Consider the following 18,384-nt stretch of genomic DNA (forward strand, 5'->3'; position numbering starts at 1 on the left):
TATTATATGAATGCAACTATATGCTAAGATGTTTCTATCTACTTAGTTAAAAATAAATAAGTTCTCCAAGACAAATATAAGTCTGATTCCTCTAATTTAAATCATACAATAAAGACAAGTGAACTTGTAAGAAGATAGCTCATGAAAGCAGGGAATATAGAATCAAGCATTGAACCCTCACTGGTAGTGTATATCACTCTAACTCTCTCAAGTGTCTAGGGTTAATCACTCTAATCTTCTCTAGTCATGCTTTCTAAAACCTTGTTCTTCATCTAACCAATCAACAAAAATTTAGTATACCAATGCAAACATCATGAGGTCTTTTCAGGGTTGTAATGGGGCTAAGGTAAGGGTGATGATATATGTATAGCTAAGTGAGCTATAAATTGAATCTTTGACTAACCTAAGCTCTTACCTAACATACACACACTCTATGTAATTCCTAAAATCATGCCTAGCTACCCAAAATTTCCCTTTTGTATATTTCACATACTCATGTATCATCTTTTCTTTAATTTTATCACATATGCATTGATCCTTTTATTAAACTTAGCATTGGGGTAATTTTGTCCCCTTATTTATTTACCTATTTACTTATTTGAATATTTTTTTAATCTGAAAATATAAAAGTAAATATAACATATCAATGCACATGGATTTTTAATTTTTCTGGTCTCACATGAGTATGCACCCAAATTCCCAATATTTTGTCAATAAGGCACAGTACACTTTCATTAACCCAAGTTCCCACAGTTTCCCACACATAATTAATACACAATCTCTATCTTAAGCTAACTAAAGATTCAATTGGGGTAATTACTTATTTTTCCACTTAAGGCTAGTGATGTGGTAAAATATAGAACAAATGGGGATTAAAAGGCTCAAGGTGGCTAACAAAGGTGATTGAAAAGGTAGGTTATTTGGGATAAGTGAGATAATAACAAATAATGGCCTCAGTCATATGCAAGCATATAAATACACTAAATATTGGACATATAGAATGGAACAAAGTAAAGTCTGCAATCATAGTGAAGGAACACACAGGAATAAGATATTATGGTTAAATAGTGTAACCATATAATAAAGCTCAAAATCTCACAGGTTGTGTATTCTGAGCTCAAAAACTATGTTTCAAATTACAATCCTCAAACAAGTTTAACAAAAATTTTCAATTTAAATTAGTGAGATGCTGTAAAAGGTTTCTTGAAAAAGAATTTGTCACTTCAACCAAGTAGTGGTAAAATATGCACAAAATCAAGAAAACATGCAATCAAACATGCAAATGCAACAATGAACTACAAAGAAAATAAAACATTGGTGTTGAGAAGAAAATAACTAACCCCTGGAGATCGGTGTCGACCTCCCCACACTTAAAGATTGCACTGTTCTCGGTGCATGCTAAGATGTGCAAGTGGACAGGTTGCTCTAACTGATGCTTTTCTCCAAAGATTGTGCAGATGGACTTGTTCGTTGCCCCATATAGAAGTTCTCCCTTTCCCTTCTTCGGTGGCCAGCCTGAAAGAAGAGGAAAAAGAAGAAAATTAATCCAGAAATAAATATAAGAAAACAAATAAAGTATGGGTGGGTTAATGCCAAATAATGAGGGTCTCAATTACATGGTAGTGACAACATGCAAGTGAGAAAACAGCAGAAGCAAATGTCATATCAATAGTGCAAAAATTGCAACAGAGGGGAAGATATAGTGGGTAATGAGAGACAATATAAATTCATGTCAATGCAAAAGGAACACATGTATCATAAAAGATTGGCATTGATAAATAAATAATGTTATCCAACAGTGTAAAACAAGTCACTAAGCACCAAAATAATATCAAAAAAGATACAATAGTTGAATAAGAAAATTTAACACTAATAGTAAAATAGGAAATTAGAAAAGGAGATAAAAATATGAATAAAATTAAAATGCAATGAAAGAAAGTATGCAAATGCAGTATGTAAAAGAGAATGAAAGAGAACGAGGATGAGAAGGAAGTGAGAAAAGAAGAAGAGAGTAAGAAAGGAGGAAGAAAGAAGGAGAAAAGGGAGAAAAAAGGAGAAAGAAATGAAAAACGGGATGTGACGCGCGCGCGCAGGGCACGCGTGCGCGTGGAAACTGTATTCGCCATGCGACGCGTACGCATCGCCCACGCGTACGCGTGGATGGGCTAAAAGCGAAAGGACGCGCACACACCAGGGACGCGTATGTGTGAGTCCCCGCGCAGCTCCAGCACCATGGCATCATAACTCTCTGTCCAAGCACCTTTTTACGCCGATTTACAATCCCACGCGTATGCATTAGGGACGCTTACGCGTGGATTAGCAAAAACGTTGGTGACGCGTACGTGTGTAGCACGCTTACGCGTGGTGTGGCTTGTGTGCCACGCACGCCTCCCGTGTCGTTCCAGCATAACTCTCTGCCTATTTGCGCTTACACATATGACGCGTACGCGTCAGCGACGCTTGCGCGTCGAGTGTCATTTTTTTTATGCAAAATGTAGAATACAGAATGCAGATGTTGATACAGACATGCTGATTGAACACTAATAAAAATAGAATAAAGTAAAACTAAGAACAAAACAAAATTAAATAAAGCTAAGACTGAAAAAGAACGATCATACCATGGTGGGTTGTCTCCCACCGAGCACTTTTAGTTAAAGTCCTTAAGTTGGACATTTGGTGAGCTCCTTGTCATGGTGGCTTATGCTTGAACTAATCTAGGAATCCCCACTAGTGTTTGTAATTCCAATAGCCTTTGGGATCCCAAACTAGGCACATAAAGCCTTCGAGCAAGTTAAAGCAAGTGATAAGGTTCCAGGAGTGTTGATTGTTAGAATGAATTCCGGGGTCTCAAACCTTGTTTGTGCACCCGTCTTCTTGTTGATCATTAGTGTTCCAACCGGGTGGCAAGCAATCTGAATTCTCACTAAAGTACCCAAACGACTTCCTAGACCCATTCAATCGAGCTCTACACCAATCCTTGCACTTCAACTTGGAGCGTGCAACCATATTGAACCTTGCAGGACAACTCTTACCACTAACCATCTCCCTCTTACTCTTATAGCCACAAAGAGCTCTAAGTTTCCCATCCGTCTCAAGCAAAGCATACTCAAGTGGATGGTGATGGCTTTGGGGGAGAGGTCTCCAACAACTTTGGCAAGGTGATTTTCATCTCCATTCCCTTGAGCTCTTCCTTGACAGCTTCCACCTCTTTGCAAGCCTCTTCAACTTCAACCGCTTCCTCTTGGTAGCTTTCTTCCAATTCAATTTCTTCTTCATTATCTACCAAGGGCATGGGAGGCTATGCTTCTTCTTCTTTAATCTCCGTCTCTTGATCAACCTCTACAAAGTCTTCAACCATGATATGCCTTGGAGACTGTACACCCTCCTCAACATCAACATCAGACACATTGGGAGGAGGCTCTATGACTGGACTTTCTTGTGGAGGTTCTGCATCTCCTAAGTCTTCGACCACTTTTTCTTCTTTGATAGTTTCGGCTTTCTCCACTTGCTCTAGTACAAAATTAGACTCCTCCTTGATGTCTTCCTCTTCATGACAACTTTCCTCAAGGGTCTCTACTACCTTCACTTTTAGGGCCTCCTCTAGCTTCTTATGAAGTATGAATTCGTGAAACTGATCCATTTCGTCCCTAAGACGATCCCTTCTCTCTTGTTCTGGGTCAGTAGCATCATTGGGATCATGTTGTTCTTGTCTTGATGGATATGGGTATTCTTGTACGGAAGGTGGTGGCGGGATGGAGAGATCATTATGGGGTTGAAAATGGGGTGCACTAGAGCTTGAGGGTTGATTGTTAGAGGTATTCAATGATCCAATCTGTGAGGCGAGAGCTTGTAAAGCAGAGGTCAGACTGTTTAAGGTAGAGTTAAGTGTGTTCTCCATGGTCTTCTGTCTTTGATGAATGACACTAAGAGTGTTGTTATCCAATGGAGGTTGGGGTGGATAGGAGGGTTCATTTGTTGGGAGAACGGGCTCATAATACGGAGGTGGTTCTTCTTGATAAGGATATGGAGATGGTATATATTGAGGTGGTGGTTCTTGGGAGTAATTGTTTTAGGATTGGCGTGGTTCTAAGTATTGCTCATAAGGTTCTTGGTATGGTGGGTAAAGATTAGGGTCATATGGGGGTGTTTGGTGGTAAGAGGCTTGTGAGTATGGTGGTTCAAAGCTATGTTGAGGAGGGGGTTCATAGGCGTATAGTGGTGGTTGTTGATAATCAGAAGGGTGCTCACCATAGCCGTTATCTTGGTACGCATTGTGGAATGGCTCTTGACCATAGTATGCTGGTGGAGGTTGTTGCCAAGAGGGTTGATCAAATTCTTATGGCTCCTCTCATCTTTGATTGTTCCATCCTTGATACATGTTCTCATTGTAATCTCCTCTTCCTGCAACATAGTTGTAACCAAACTCATTGCCAAAGGGGTGAGGGTTCATAGCTAAAGAAAGTAAAAACAAAAACTAGTAAAAATAAGCAACTAATTCCTAAACAAACAAAAACTAGCAAACAAGCAAAAGCAAATATTTACAATAACCAATAATAAGACACACGTTTGCAATTCCCCGGCAACGGCGCCATTTTGATGAACGGATTTTTGCTAGTAAAGAATTCACAATAAATTCTCGTTGCAAGTATAGTTTCTAAACTAACAATAATCCTTTCATACAAAAACTTATTTGTCACTTAAGCAAACCCAATAAAAATAAACTGAAGTATTTAAATCTCGGGTCGTCTCTCAAGAAATTGCAGGGAAGTGTTCTTGTTATTGGTTATGAATTTTCTGAGAAATTTTTGAATGAGGAATGGAAAAATAAATGATTATAAATTAAAGCAATGAAAATTAATAAGAGGTTTTATGTAATTAAAATAAAAAGCCTTGACTGGAAGAAGATTAATTGGAAGTTCTATCCTTGTTGGATTTCCCAAGATTAATAGCAATAGGTTGTTGTTTCTACTTAGTTAACCCTTTAACGAATAAAGGAAAGTTAAGTAGGGAGCCAACTTCTATTCACAAGTCCTAATCCTCTCCCTTGGGAAGGATTAGCGTTAGTGGCTAGAGAGCCAGCCAACAACTCCCAATTACAATATAACTCTTGAATCTTCCAACTCAAGGGTCACCAAATATTAATCAACTCCAAAGTCAAGTTGGAAGTCTACTCCATTGACATGGATGCCAATTTCGCATACACATATAAGCGGTAGAAAGAAGACATAATAATTGGAATTGAATTGAGATAATCAAGCAAATAAAGAAATTAAATAGAAAAATACTCTTTGTATTAATAAATTATCTGATACACTGAACTTTCGCAGATGCATGCGTGCGCGTGATGCACGCGTGCACATCGCCTTACTTCAAGGCAACTATGGTAAATTATATATCATTTCGGAGCCCCGGATGTTAGCTTCCAACGCAACTAGAACCGCTTCATTTGGACCTCTGTAGTTCAAGTTATGATCGATTGAGTGCGAAGAGGTCAGGCTGGACAGCTTAGCAATTCCTTCAGTTTCTTGTATTTCTTCCACTTTTGCATGCTTCCTTTCCATCCTCTAAGTCATTCATGCCCTATATATCCTGAAAACACTTAACACACATATCAAGGCATCGAATGGTAATAAGAGAGGATTAAATATAGCAATTTAAGGCCAAAGAAGCATGTTTTCAATCATAGCATAGAATTAGGAAGGAAAATGTAAAACATACAAATTCTATAAATAAGTGTGAGAATAGTGGATAAAATCCACTCAATTAAGCACAAAATGTACCATGAAATAGTGGTGCATCATTCACCCACCATACTCATGTCAAATTCACTTGTCATGAGTTTTCCAAATTCAGTACAAAGGGTCTCATTTGCTGATCCAAATATAATGTCACCAACATAAATTTGGACTAAAATGAAAGAATCATTAGAATTTTTAATAAATAGAGTAGTGTCAGTGGTGCCTCTTTGAAATCTATTTTTCAAAAGAAAAGAGCTAAGTCTTTCATACCAAGCCCTAGGAGCTTGTCTCAACCCATAAAGGGCTTTTGAGAGTTTGAAAACATGGTTAGGAAATTTTTTATTTCCAAAACTAGGTGGATGTGCCACATACACTTCTCTATCTATCACACCATTTAGAAATACATATTTCACATCCATTTGATACAATTTAAAACCGCAATGAGCCGCATAGGCTAGAAGTAGTCTTATGGCTTCTATTCGGGTAACAGGGGCAAATGATTCATCAAAGTCTATCCCTTTCTCTTGATCATATCCTTGTGCCACGAGTCTTGCTTTGTTTCTAGCAATGCTACCATCCTCTCCTAACTTCTTCCGAAATATCCACTTGGTTCCATTCACTTTCTTTCCAATTGGCTTTGGAACAAGTGTCCAAACTTGGTTCTTTTCAAATTCACCAAGTTCTTCCTCCATAGCCTTTACCCAAGAAGGGTCAGTGAGAGCTTCATGAATGTTTTGAGGCTCCATTTGAGAGAAAAAAGCTAAATTTATTTCTTTATTTGCTTTTCTTGTGGAAGAACGTGTCTTGACACCTTGAAAGACATCCCCAATAACAAATTCCTGTGGATAATTCTTTAAAAATCTCCACTCACGGGGTCTTGAAGACTTAGGAGCAGTTTCGGTTACTGTATGCTCCAAGGAAGTTGTATTATCAAAACTTCTGCCAGATTCATGAGACAAAATAGAATTGTCTCCTATAGAATATCCTGCAACAGCTTTATCAGATTCAGTTGGCCCAGAACTTTCTTTCTCTTGATATTGGGATTCTCCAACTTTGTTCTGAACTTGATTTCCTGCGTCACAATCTTTCAAGATACTTTAACTAAGTTAGTGTCACAAAAAGTAACATGTATGGACTCCTCTATTATTCTAGCATCTTGATGATAGACTCTATAGGCTTTGCTAGTTGTAGAATATCCTACAAATAAACATTCATATGCCTTTGGATCGAATTTTTCTAAGTTTTCTTTATTATTTAAGACAAAACATTTGAAACCAAAGATATGTAAGTAATTCTAGCCCCTCTTTCCCTCTTGTCTAGCATTTAACGCCAGCAAGGGGCTTCTCCCAGGGTGCTCTATTTTCTGCTCTGACTGCTTCTGCTTCTGTTTCTGTTTTGCCTACTGCACATGATCACAAACCTAAAAAAAACAATTAAGAAAATGAAACTAATATAATTAAAATATACTTAATGAAAACAGAAATGACTTTAATTATGGTTGTATTGCCTCCAAACAAGCGCTTCTTTAACATCACTAGCTTGACGATACTGCTCTCATGTCAGCAATAGGGTGGATTTGTCTTGCTCAATCTCACCACCCAAGTAATGTTTCACTCTCTGGCCATTAATAGTAAATTGTTTATTAGAATAATTGCACTGAAGTTCTATATGACCATAGGGTGATACATTAGTGATCAGGAAAGGTCCTGTCCAACGTGACTTAAGCTTTCCTGAGAAGAGCTTCAGTTTAGAATTGAAGAGCAAAACTTTCTGTCCAGGTTTAAAGACTTTGGAAGAAATCTTTCTGTCATGCCATTTCTTGGCCCTTTCTTTATAGATCTTTGCATTTTCAAATGCAGCGAGTCAGAATTCATCCAACTCATTTAGCTGGAGCAACCGTTTCTCTCCTGCTGCCTTTGCATTAAGGTTCAGGAGTTTGGTTGCCTAGTAAGCCTTGCATTCCAACTCTATTGGCAGGTGGCACGTCTTCCCATACACCAATTGATATGGTGATGTTCCTATAGGAGTCTTGAAAGCTGTTCTATATGCCTAGAAAGCATCATTAAGCTTTTTTGCCCAATCATTTCTAGAGGTATTCACCGTTCTTTTCAGGATTCTCTTTAGTTCTCAATTTGAGACTTCAGCTTGCCCATTTTTCTGTGGATGATATGGGGTGGCAGCTTTATGGTGAACTCCATATTGGCTCAGCACAGAGTCAAGCTGTTTATTGCAGAAATGAGTTTCTCCATCACTGATCAGTGTCCGAGGGACACCAAACCTGCTGAAGATGTTCATCTGAAGGAACTTAATTACTACTCTAGTATTATTTATGAGTGATGTGATTTCCTCAACCCATTTAGACACATGATCTACTGCTATAAGGATATAGGAGTTTGAGTATAAAGGTGGAAAAGGACCTATAAAGTCTATTCCCCATATATCAAACAGCTCAATCTCTAGGATTCCTTGCTGAGGCATGTTGTAACCATGAGGGAGATTGCTAGCCCTTTGGCAACTGTCATAGTGACGGACAAACTCTCGGGAATCCTTGAAGAGTGTGGGCTAGTAGAAACCACTTTGGAGGACTTTAGTGGCTGTTCGCTCTCCTCCAAAGTGTCCTCTATAATCGGAGCCATGGCAATGCCATAGGATTTTATGTCCTTCTTCTTCAGATACATAGCGGCGGATTATCCCATCCGAGCATCTCTTAAAGAGATATGGTTCATCCCATAAGTAGTAACTAGCATCATGAATGAGCTTCCGAGCTTGCTGTCTACTGTATTCCTTGGGGATGAATCTTATAGCCTTGTAATTTGCAATATCTGCAAACCAAGGTGTTGTCCGGATGGCAAAGAGTTGCTCATCCGGGAAGGTTTCAGATACCTCAGTAGAGGGAGGAGATGTCCCTTCTACTGGTTCAATCCGAGATAAGTGGTCAGCCACTTGATTTTCTGACCCTTTTCTGTCTCTGATTTCTATATCAAACTCTTGCAGGAGTAATACCCATCTTATTAGCCTGAGCTTAGAGTCCTGCTTGGTGAGTAGATATTTGAGGGTAGCATGGTCAATGTAGATAATGACCTTAGATCCTACTAGATAGGACCTAAAATTGTCAATGGCATAAACTACTGCAAGTAATTCCTTCTCTATGGTAGTGTAGTTCTTCTGCGCGTCATTTAGAACACAGCTGACATAATAAATGACATGCAGAAGTTTATCATGCCTCTGCCCCAGAACTGCGCCAATGGCATGGTCAATGGCGTCACACATCAGTTCGAATGGCAAGTCTCAGTTGGGTACAGAGATGATAGGTGCATTGATAAGCTTACCTTTCAGAGTCTCAAAGGCCCGTATGCACTCTTGGTCAAAGACAAATGGAGTGTCGGTAGTTAGTAAGTTGCACAGGGGTTTAGCGATATTAGAAAAATCTTTAATAAACCTCCTGTAGAATCCTGCATGTCCTAGAAAACTTCTGATTCCTTTGACATTAGTGGGTGATGGTAACCGCTCAATTACCTCCACTTTAGCTTGATCCACCTCTATTCCTTTGTTCAAAATCCGATGCCCAGGAACAATCCCTCCAGTCACCCTGAAGTGACATTTTTTCCAGTTTAAAACCAGGTTTGTCTCTTGGCATTGTTTGAGAACTAGGGCTAGATGGTCAAGGCAGGAGTCAAATGAGTCTCCAAAGATGGAGAAGTCATCCATGAATACCTCAAGGAACTTCTCCACCATGTCACAGAAGATGGAGAGCATACATCTCTAAAAGGTGGCAGGTGCATTTCACAGGCCAAATGGCATCCGCCTATAAGCAAACATGCCAGATGGGCATGTAAATGCTATTTTTTCTTAGTCCTGAGGATCAACTGCAATTTGGTTATAGCCTAAATAGCCATCCAAAAAGCAGTAGAATGCATGAGCTGCTAGTTTCTCTAGCATTTGGTCTATAAATGGTAAAGAAAAATGATCCTTTCTGGTGGCATTATTGAGCCTTCTATAGTCAATGCACATACGACACCCTGTAACTGTCATTGTAGGAATTAGTTCATTCTTTTTATTATGAACCACTGTCATGCCTCCCTTCTTGGGAACAACTTGGACAGGGCTCACCCAGGGGCTGTCAGAGATGGGATAAATAATCCCAGCCTCCTATAATTTTGTGACTTTCTTCTGCACTACTTCCTTCATGGTTGGATTCAGTCTCCTTTGTGGTTGTACCACTGGTTTGGCATCATCCTCTAGCAGGATCTTGTGCATGCATCGGGTTGGGCTAATACACTTAAGGTCACTTATTGTCCACCCAAGAGCTGTCTTGTGTGTCTTTAGCACTTGGATTAGTTCTTTTTCTTCCTGTGGCTCTAAGGCAGAGCTTATAATCACAGGATAAGTATCTCTATCTCTGAGAAATGCATATTTCAAGGAGGATGGTAATGGCTTTAACTCGAGTTTAGGAGGCTTATCCTCCTCCTTAGGAGTTTTCAGAGGTTTCTTTATTTCCTCTGGCTCCTCTAAATCAGGTTGAGCATCACAAAAGATGTCATTAAGCTCTTCTTCGAGTCCTTCAGCCATATTCACTTCATCCACTAAGGAATCAATTATATCAACACTCATGCATTCCTCTGGAATGTTTGAATACTGCATGGCTTTGACAGCATTTAGTACGAACTCATCCTCATTGACTCTCAATGGCACTTTCCCTTTCTGAACATCAATGAGAGTCCATTTTGTAGCTACAAAGGGTCTTCCTAGAATGAGGTTTGCACTCTTGTGCTCGTCCATTTCCAGAACCACCAAATCTGTGGGAAAAGCAAAGGGTCCAACCTTAACAATCATGTCCTCAATAACGCCTGATGGAAGCTTAATAGAGCCATCATCAAGTTGAAGACATATGTAGGTAGGTTTAACTTCGTGAGTTAAATAGAGTCTCTTTATTAATAACGTAGGTATTAAGTTAATACTTGCTCCGAGATCACATAGAGCTGTCTTTGTGCAGGCATCCCCTAAGGTGCAGGGTATCATAAAGCAACCAGGGTCTTTAAGTTTCTCTGGTAAGCTCTTTTGGATTACTGCACTACATTCTTCAGTGATGAGGACTGTTCCGAGGGTTACCTGAAACTTTAGGTCGATCTCAGACGAGATCTTCTGTGCTGATCAGAGATGACGGGTCCGGCTTGTGTGTGGTGGCCAGAGCTGTCGCGTCCGACTTGTTGGACTTGCAATGTTACTGATCCTTCGTCACCGGAGGGTGGTGGTACCTACAAGGGACTCCGATGCTTAAGTTAGCAGTATTAAGCAGGTTTTTAGTGGAATCAGAGTATGAGTTATACCTGGGTGCTCCAGTGTATTTATAATGTTGTAGAGTGATCTTTTTCCTGGAGATAAGATAGTTATCTTATCTTATCTTCGAGTGGAGTTATCTTTATCTCTGTGGAAACCACCTTTATCTCTCTAGGCTTGAGCTGCCTTTGGACTTGGGTCGTGTTCCTCTGTTTGGACCCTTTTCCGTGCTTTCCTGGTGACTTGGCCGAACTCTTTTAAAGAGGTCAGGTAGTTCTGACCTAAAGAGGTCGGTCAATTCATCCCAGGTGGGACAGCTCGACCCAGGGTATGAACAGTGCCCCTGCTTGAGTGTGGTCTTCCTTTTGAGGTCGAATCCTAGCTTAGGACTTTAATCCTTTTCTTGGAGAAGCCGAGCTCGAGCATTGTCGATTTCTTCTTTGTAGAGTTTCCCTTTGAATACGGAATGTTTTTTCTTTTCCTTTATCATTTGGAAACACGCGTTTCTTTGCCTTGGGAATGTGCGAGGGTTTTTAATAACCCCTTATCTCTTTTTTTTTGGCGTTTTTCCCTCTTTTTCATTTTGAATTGGACTTCCAAAAGATTTTGCTTCTGTTTCTTCTTCCCTTTGCTTACTGTAACTCCATCCTTTCCCTCCCATTTTTTCTAGCTCGCCTGGGACTTTTGTTTTCACGTTTTCACGCTTCTCTTTGTGGCACCATTGGTGGTTGTTGGTGCTTCGCTTGTTTGAAAGGTGATCTTTGGTCTCATTTTTCGTCTTCAACCTCTCAGTGTTCATCGTCTCCTCCCTTTTGTAGGTAGGTTTTCTTTCTATTTCTTTCTTTTACCTCTTTCACCGATCTTCTTCGTGCTTGCATTGTTTTATTTTTGGCAAAGTTTTGATTTTGCTTGAATTTACATTGGAAAGCTTGAACCTTTTTGTATCATCATGCTTGATTGTTGCTGTGACACATGTTTTTCTAGAGTTCCTTCGATTTATATATGCTCCTTGGTGTATTCCCTGATAATTTGATGCTTTTAGGGTTTTTCATGTTGTCACTGCTTCTGACCGTACCTTTTGTGGCTTATGAACTACTTGATTCTGAAAAAGATTGTGCCTTTTGGTGATTTTGATCTGTTTGATTGTTGACAGTTTCCTTTGCTAGTAGTTTTGTTGAAAGATGGATACTTTTGATGACTTTTTGGTTTTGTGACTTTCTTCTCGGAGTGTCTTTTGTTTGAAAGAAGGTTATTTTTCTTGCTGAGATGACCTTGTAGATTTTCCTGAGTCCTCGTTCTGTTACTGCCTCCAAAGGTTGCCCCTGGACCTTGGGTTGTGTCCCAGGGTTTCCTTTTGCTATTGTATCTATTTTCATCCGAGTTGTTTTTGTTATGCCCGAGTTGTTTATTTAGTAATCCCTCTCTCTTTTTCTTTGCTGTAGGACTAGTTGACCATGTCTTCTCGCAAAAATATTGTCGAGACATCTTCCAAGGTCCCTGAGGGTATGTCCAACTGGCTGGACTCCCTCGTCTTGATGTGTGTTTCTGTAGTTAATTCTGAGTTCTGCGCGGAGCTTAGAAAACATCATCGAATCTGTAGTAGTAGGGATCAGGAGAAAAACTATGAATTGGTAGCGCCTGACTCCGATGAAAGGGTTTACTTTCCTGCTCTGACCCAGGGGGAACGCCCCTTCTTTTATGCTTACGACTACTTTTTCAGCCAAATGAACATCACCCTTCCTTTTACCTCCTTTGAGACCGACTAGTTGTGGTCGTGTAATGTAGCTCCATCCCAGCTCCATCCGAACTCCTGGGGCTTTATCAAGATCTTTCAGTTGCTTTGCCAAGAGTTGGATGTCAAACCTTCTCAAACTCTCTTTCTTTATCTTTTTGTTTTGACTAAGCCCGGGATCTCTTCAAAAAAGAAAGCTTCTTGGATTTCCTTTCGGTCTGCTCAAGGACATAAAGTGTTTGCTATGTATGACGAGTCCTTTAGGGACTTTAAGAATTACTTTTTTAAGGTCCGAGCTGTTAAGGGAGCTCGACCATTTTTCTTAGAGTCGAATAATGAACCTGCCTTCCCTTTGTGTTGGCAAAAGAATGTTGTGGTGTCTCGATACTCGTGGGAGATGCTTGACGAGGTCGAGCAGGCTTTTGTGACTGTGTTGGAAGATATTTGGGGGCAACCTCCCCATCTCGATACAAAGAGATTTTTGGAGGACCCCTCTCTTATCCGAGCTGAGTTGGGTAGTGACCGACTTCTTTTACTCTGTTTTATTTGCTTTTGCTTCTTTTCCTTCCAGTTTGTAACCTGTTTTTTGGTCGACTTATTTTTTCAGAGATGGCAAAGACCATTGATTCCATGAAAGCCTTTAAGAAGGCGAGGAAGGCCACCACCACCCAGAACATCTCGGCTAAAGCTGCAGGGGAGGGATCTTCTCAAGTTCCTCCTAAGAAGCTGATCTTGAGCTCTACTGGGCCGAGGAGGATGATTCCAACTCCTCAGGTCCATTTGGTTGATCCTCCCCCGACTTCAGCTGCTACTTCTTCTACTGTTGGCCCTCCTCCAAAAAGACAGAGGACTGTTGAGCCCTTCAATTTGGATGTCCCTGACTTTGATGCCGTTGGGTTTGTTGATCAGCAGATTGCTCCTTATAGTGTTGTTCCTACTGACGATGTCTCTCTTCTTCATCATTTGGACTTTATTACCCGGAGCAGTATTAAGATGGCACATATGGGAGCAGCTTTATACCGAACTGCCCAAGATCTTCCCATTCATGCCACAAAGGATTTTATGGAGGAGGCTAAATCGGAGTTCGACAGAATCAAGGGGTTGAAGGAGGAGCTTGAGGTGAAGGTGGCGAAGCTGGAAAAAGAGTTGGAGGGTGAGAAGACTCGGGCTACTTGATAAACCCCAATTTTGTGGTTTATCTTGTGCTTAATTTGGGGGATTTTATCACCTTTTCCCACATTTATTCAATGAAATAGCATGGTTTTGCAATTCCCCCTTGATTTCTGCTTAAATGTAAAAACATGCTTTTTAGGCCTTAATTGATCATGCAAAGTGGGAGAACTCATGAAGAAATGAAGGAACCGCGAAGCTGTCAAGGCTGACCTATTCGCACTCAATTGATCATAACTTGAGCTACAAAGATCCAAATGAGAAGGTTCTAGTTGTGTTGGAAAGCTAACATCTGGGGCTTCGAAATGATATAAATTTTGCCATAGTTTCCTGACGTATAGGGGCATGCACGTGCACTGTACGTGTGCACGCCGATGGAGCAGTGTGATTCACTAAAGTGAAATCGTGGCCAGCGATTTGTAGCTCATTTTGGGCCCAATCCAACTCATTTATGATGCTATTGAACCCAAGGATTGAGGGGGGAATGAACCAAGTAGCCATAGTTTAGTTTTTGCATCATGTTTTAGGGTAGAATTCTAGAGATAGAAGCTCTCCCTTCTCTCTAGAATTTAGGGTAGTTTAGGTTTAATTCTCCTAGATCTAATTTTCAATTCTTGTTTTGATTTAGTATTCTCTTTTAATTTCTTGTTATTACATCTTTGATCTTCTAGTTTTACTTGTCAATTTCATATTTTGCTCTCTCTTATGTTGATGAACTTTTGTTGGATCTTGATTTCTTATAATGCAATTCTATGTTTCTATGTCTTTTATTACTTATCTTAGTTGTTATTATTGATTTCTTGCTTATGTTAGTTGTGGGTTTCTTTAATTCTTGCATTTGGTGATGTTTACTTTTCTTGCACACTAGGTGTTTGATAAAATGTTTACACTAGTTTTTGAGTAGTTTTCTTGATTCTTGGCCTAGGCTAAGGGAATTGAGTGATCTTGAGTAAGGGTCTCATTGAATTGGTGATTTGAGAATCCTTGGTGATCAATTTGATACCCATTGACACTAACCCACTACTAATCTAATTAGTAGATAGGTTGGAATTTATGGGTTGATGTGATCAAGCCTATTTGATATACTTCAAGCATAGAAGTAAACTTAATGAGCTTGGTTCCTCATAATTATCAATATTTGGTTTCTAGACAAGGATGGTGATCTCAATTACCTATGTCTAGCCAAGAGTCCTTTCTATTTCTTTTATTAGTTCTTGTTATTTTACTTTCTTGCCATTTATTTTCTTGCAAAAACACAAAACCAAACCCCTTACCCCCTTTATAGCCAATAATTGAGCATTTCATTGCAATTCCTTGTGAGACGACCCGGAGTTTAAATACTTCGGTTAATTCAAATTGGGGTTTGTACTTGTGACAAAACCAAATTTAATTTGATTTGAGGATTGACTATTGGTTTGGACTATACTAACAACGGAATTATTTTGTGGAATTCCGAACCGGTATAAATCCTTGCATCAAATTAATGGCGCCGTTGCCGGAGAATTACAATGGTGCTATGTTATTGGCTATTGTATATATGTTAATATGCTTCTTTGCTAGTTTTTGCTTGTTTTAGGAGTTAGTTTTTATTGGTTCTTACTAGTATTTGTTTTTATTTTCTCTTGTTACTATGAATTCTCATCCTCACTTTGGCTATGAGTTTGGCTCAAATTATGTTATAGGGAATGGAAACTATAATGACAATATGCATCAAGGATGGAACAATCAAAGGTGGGAGGAGCCTCAAGGGATTGATCACCCTTCTTAGCAACAACAACCTCCAGATTCTTATGGGTATAACTCTCATCCTAATGCATATCAATCTAATGGATGTGGTGACCCTTATTGTGATTGTCAACAACCACCACCATATACCTATGAACCACCTCCTCAACATAATTTTGCACCACCTTACTCACAAACCCCTTTTCACCAAACACCTCCATATGATCCCAACCCATATCCACCATACCAACCACCTTGTGAACCATATGAACCATATGAAGAACCACACCAATTCCACCACCAATACCACTACCTCCATATTATCACCAAGATGAATCACCTCCCATGTATGATAACTTTCAACTACATAATAAATTTCCCTTTCCACCACAACCCTCCATGGAAGAACACCCATATCCATCCATCCAAGAACCAATGGATCATCTTAAGGAAGCAATAGATCGGCTTCAAGTAATAATCCGTCAAAAGGAACAAGAGGAAGCCCAAAAGAATTATGAAGCTATCGAGGCTAACCTTACCAAAATTAAAGCCAACTTGGACTCACGGAACTCATGCAACAAGCAAAGCATCTCCACGGATGAATGTGAGAAATCAACTGAAGAAAGAAGCATGAAGGAGATTTTAGAATCTCAACATGAGGACAAGGAGTTAGGGTATGTCTTGCAACAAGTGGAGGAGGAAGAGATTGTTGAAGAAGAAGAAGTGGTTGAAGAGTTAGAAAAAGTTGAACAAGAAGTGGATTTCAAACTTGAGAGTACTTCCACACCAAGTGACATTGTTGATGATTTTGTGGAAGTTGTTGAACCTTCTTCCAATGAGCTTGAATTTGGTGTTGAGGAGGATAATGCGCAACCTCCTAAGCATATAATGAATGATGAAAAATTGGAAGAAGGTGAGCAAATAATAAATCTTCCTCTTGGAGATGAGCCCACACCAACACATGATCCTTTGGTATTTGAGGAATCTTCTCCTCTTAAAATTGAGGTGGATGTTGAGACAAGTTTCACATTACCTCTAAGTTGTGATATGAAGAATAGAGAAGAGCTAGAAGAGGTTGGTGAGGAAGTAATTGGACATGAAGAGCCTTGTCAAGAGGTGAAGGTGGAAGAAGCTTGCCAAGAGGTGGAGGTATTCAAAGAAGAGTACAAGGGAATGGAACTTACAAGACCATTGGAGACATCCCTTCCTAAGTCACCATCCAACATAACATTCAAGTGGGTGAAATTCTTATCTCTAATCTTTACTTTCCTACTTGAATATGGTTTGATTGAGACGGATGGGCAACTTAGAGCTCTTTGTGGGATTAAGAGCAAAAGGAAATTGATTAGGGTGGAAATGCTAATCAAGGTTCCTTATGGTTGGAAACTCAAAGTCTAAGTGCAATGGTTGGTATAGTTCTCAACTAAAGGGGTCTAGGAAGATGCTTTGGTGTTTACTTGAGAATTCGGATCACTTCTCACCCAATTGGAATTGTGATGATCAACTTGAAGATGGGTGTAGAAACAAGATTTGGGATCCGGGAATATATGAAGACCAATTTTGGAAGGCCTTAGCTTGTGTGGAACTTCATCGAAGCTTGGTGCCATTGATCTTGAATTTTGGAGCTTACTTGAAGTCTGGTGCGCAGAAATCGTGACGGTTCATTCCTTGGTAACGGCGCTAAAAACTTAATACGCACGTTCATAATCTTAGTTCTTTGTCACAACTTCGCACAACTAACCAGCAAGTGCACTGGGTCGTCCAAGTAATAAACCTTACGTGAGTAAGGGTCGATTCCACGGAGATTGTCGGCTTAAAGCAAGCTATGGTCACCTTGTAAATCTCAGTCAGGCAGATTCAATTGATTATGGAGATTTAATAATTAAAATATGATTGAAATATAAATAGGATAGAGATACTTATGTAATTCATTGGTGAGAATTTCAGATAAGCGTATAGAGATGCTTTCATTCCTCCTGAACCTCTGCTTTCCTGCTGTCTTCATCCAATCATTCCTACTCCCTTCCATGGCAAGCTGTATGTAGGGCATCACCGTTGTCAATGGCTACATCCCATCCTCTCTGTGAAAATGGTCCAATGCGCTGTCACTGCATGGCTAATCATCTTTCGGTTCTCGATCATACTAGAATAGGATTTACTATCCTTTTGCGTCTGTCACTACGCCCAGCACTCGCGAGTTTGAAGCTCGTCACAGCCATCCCTTCCCAGATCCTACTCGGAATACCACAAAAAAGGTTTAGACTTTCCGGATCTCAGGAATGGCCGTCCATGGGTTCTAACTAATACCACGAAGATTCTAATATCTCGGACTCGGTCCGCTGTATTAGATATCTAAGAGATATTCATTCTAGCTTGTTTGCATGTAGAACGAAAGTGTTTGTCAGGCACGCGTTCATAAGTGAGAATGATGATGAGCGTCACATAATCATCACATTCATCATGTTCTTGGGTGCGAATGAACATTTTAGAATAGGAATAAGCTTGAATTGAATAGAAAAACACTAGTACTTTGCATTAATTCATGAGGAACAGCAGAGCTCCACACCTTAATCTATATTGTGTAGAAACTCTACCGTTGAAAATACATAAGAGCAAGGTCCAGGCATGGCCGAGAGGCCAGTCCCCATGATCTAAGAACTAAACATCCCAAGATGATCCGAAGATCTAAATACAATAGTAAAAAGTCCTATTTATACTAAACTAGTTACTAGGGTTTACAGA

Source organism: Arachis ipaensis, chromosome B6, assembly GCF_059453495.1.
Source record: "Arachis ipaensis isolate K30076 ecotype BB chromosome B6, ASM5945349v1, whole genome shotgun sequence".
Classification (NCBI taxonomy): Eukaryota; Viridiplantae; Streptophyta; class Magnoliopsida; order Fabales; family Fabaceae; genus Arachis; species Arachis ipaensis.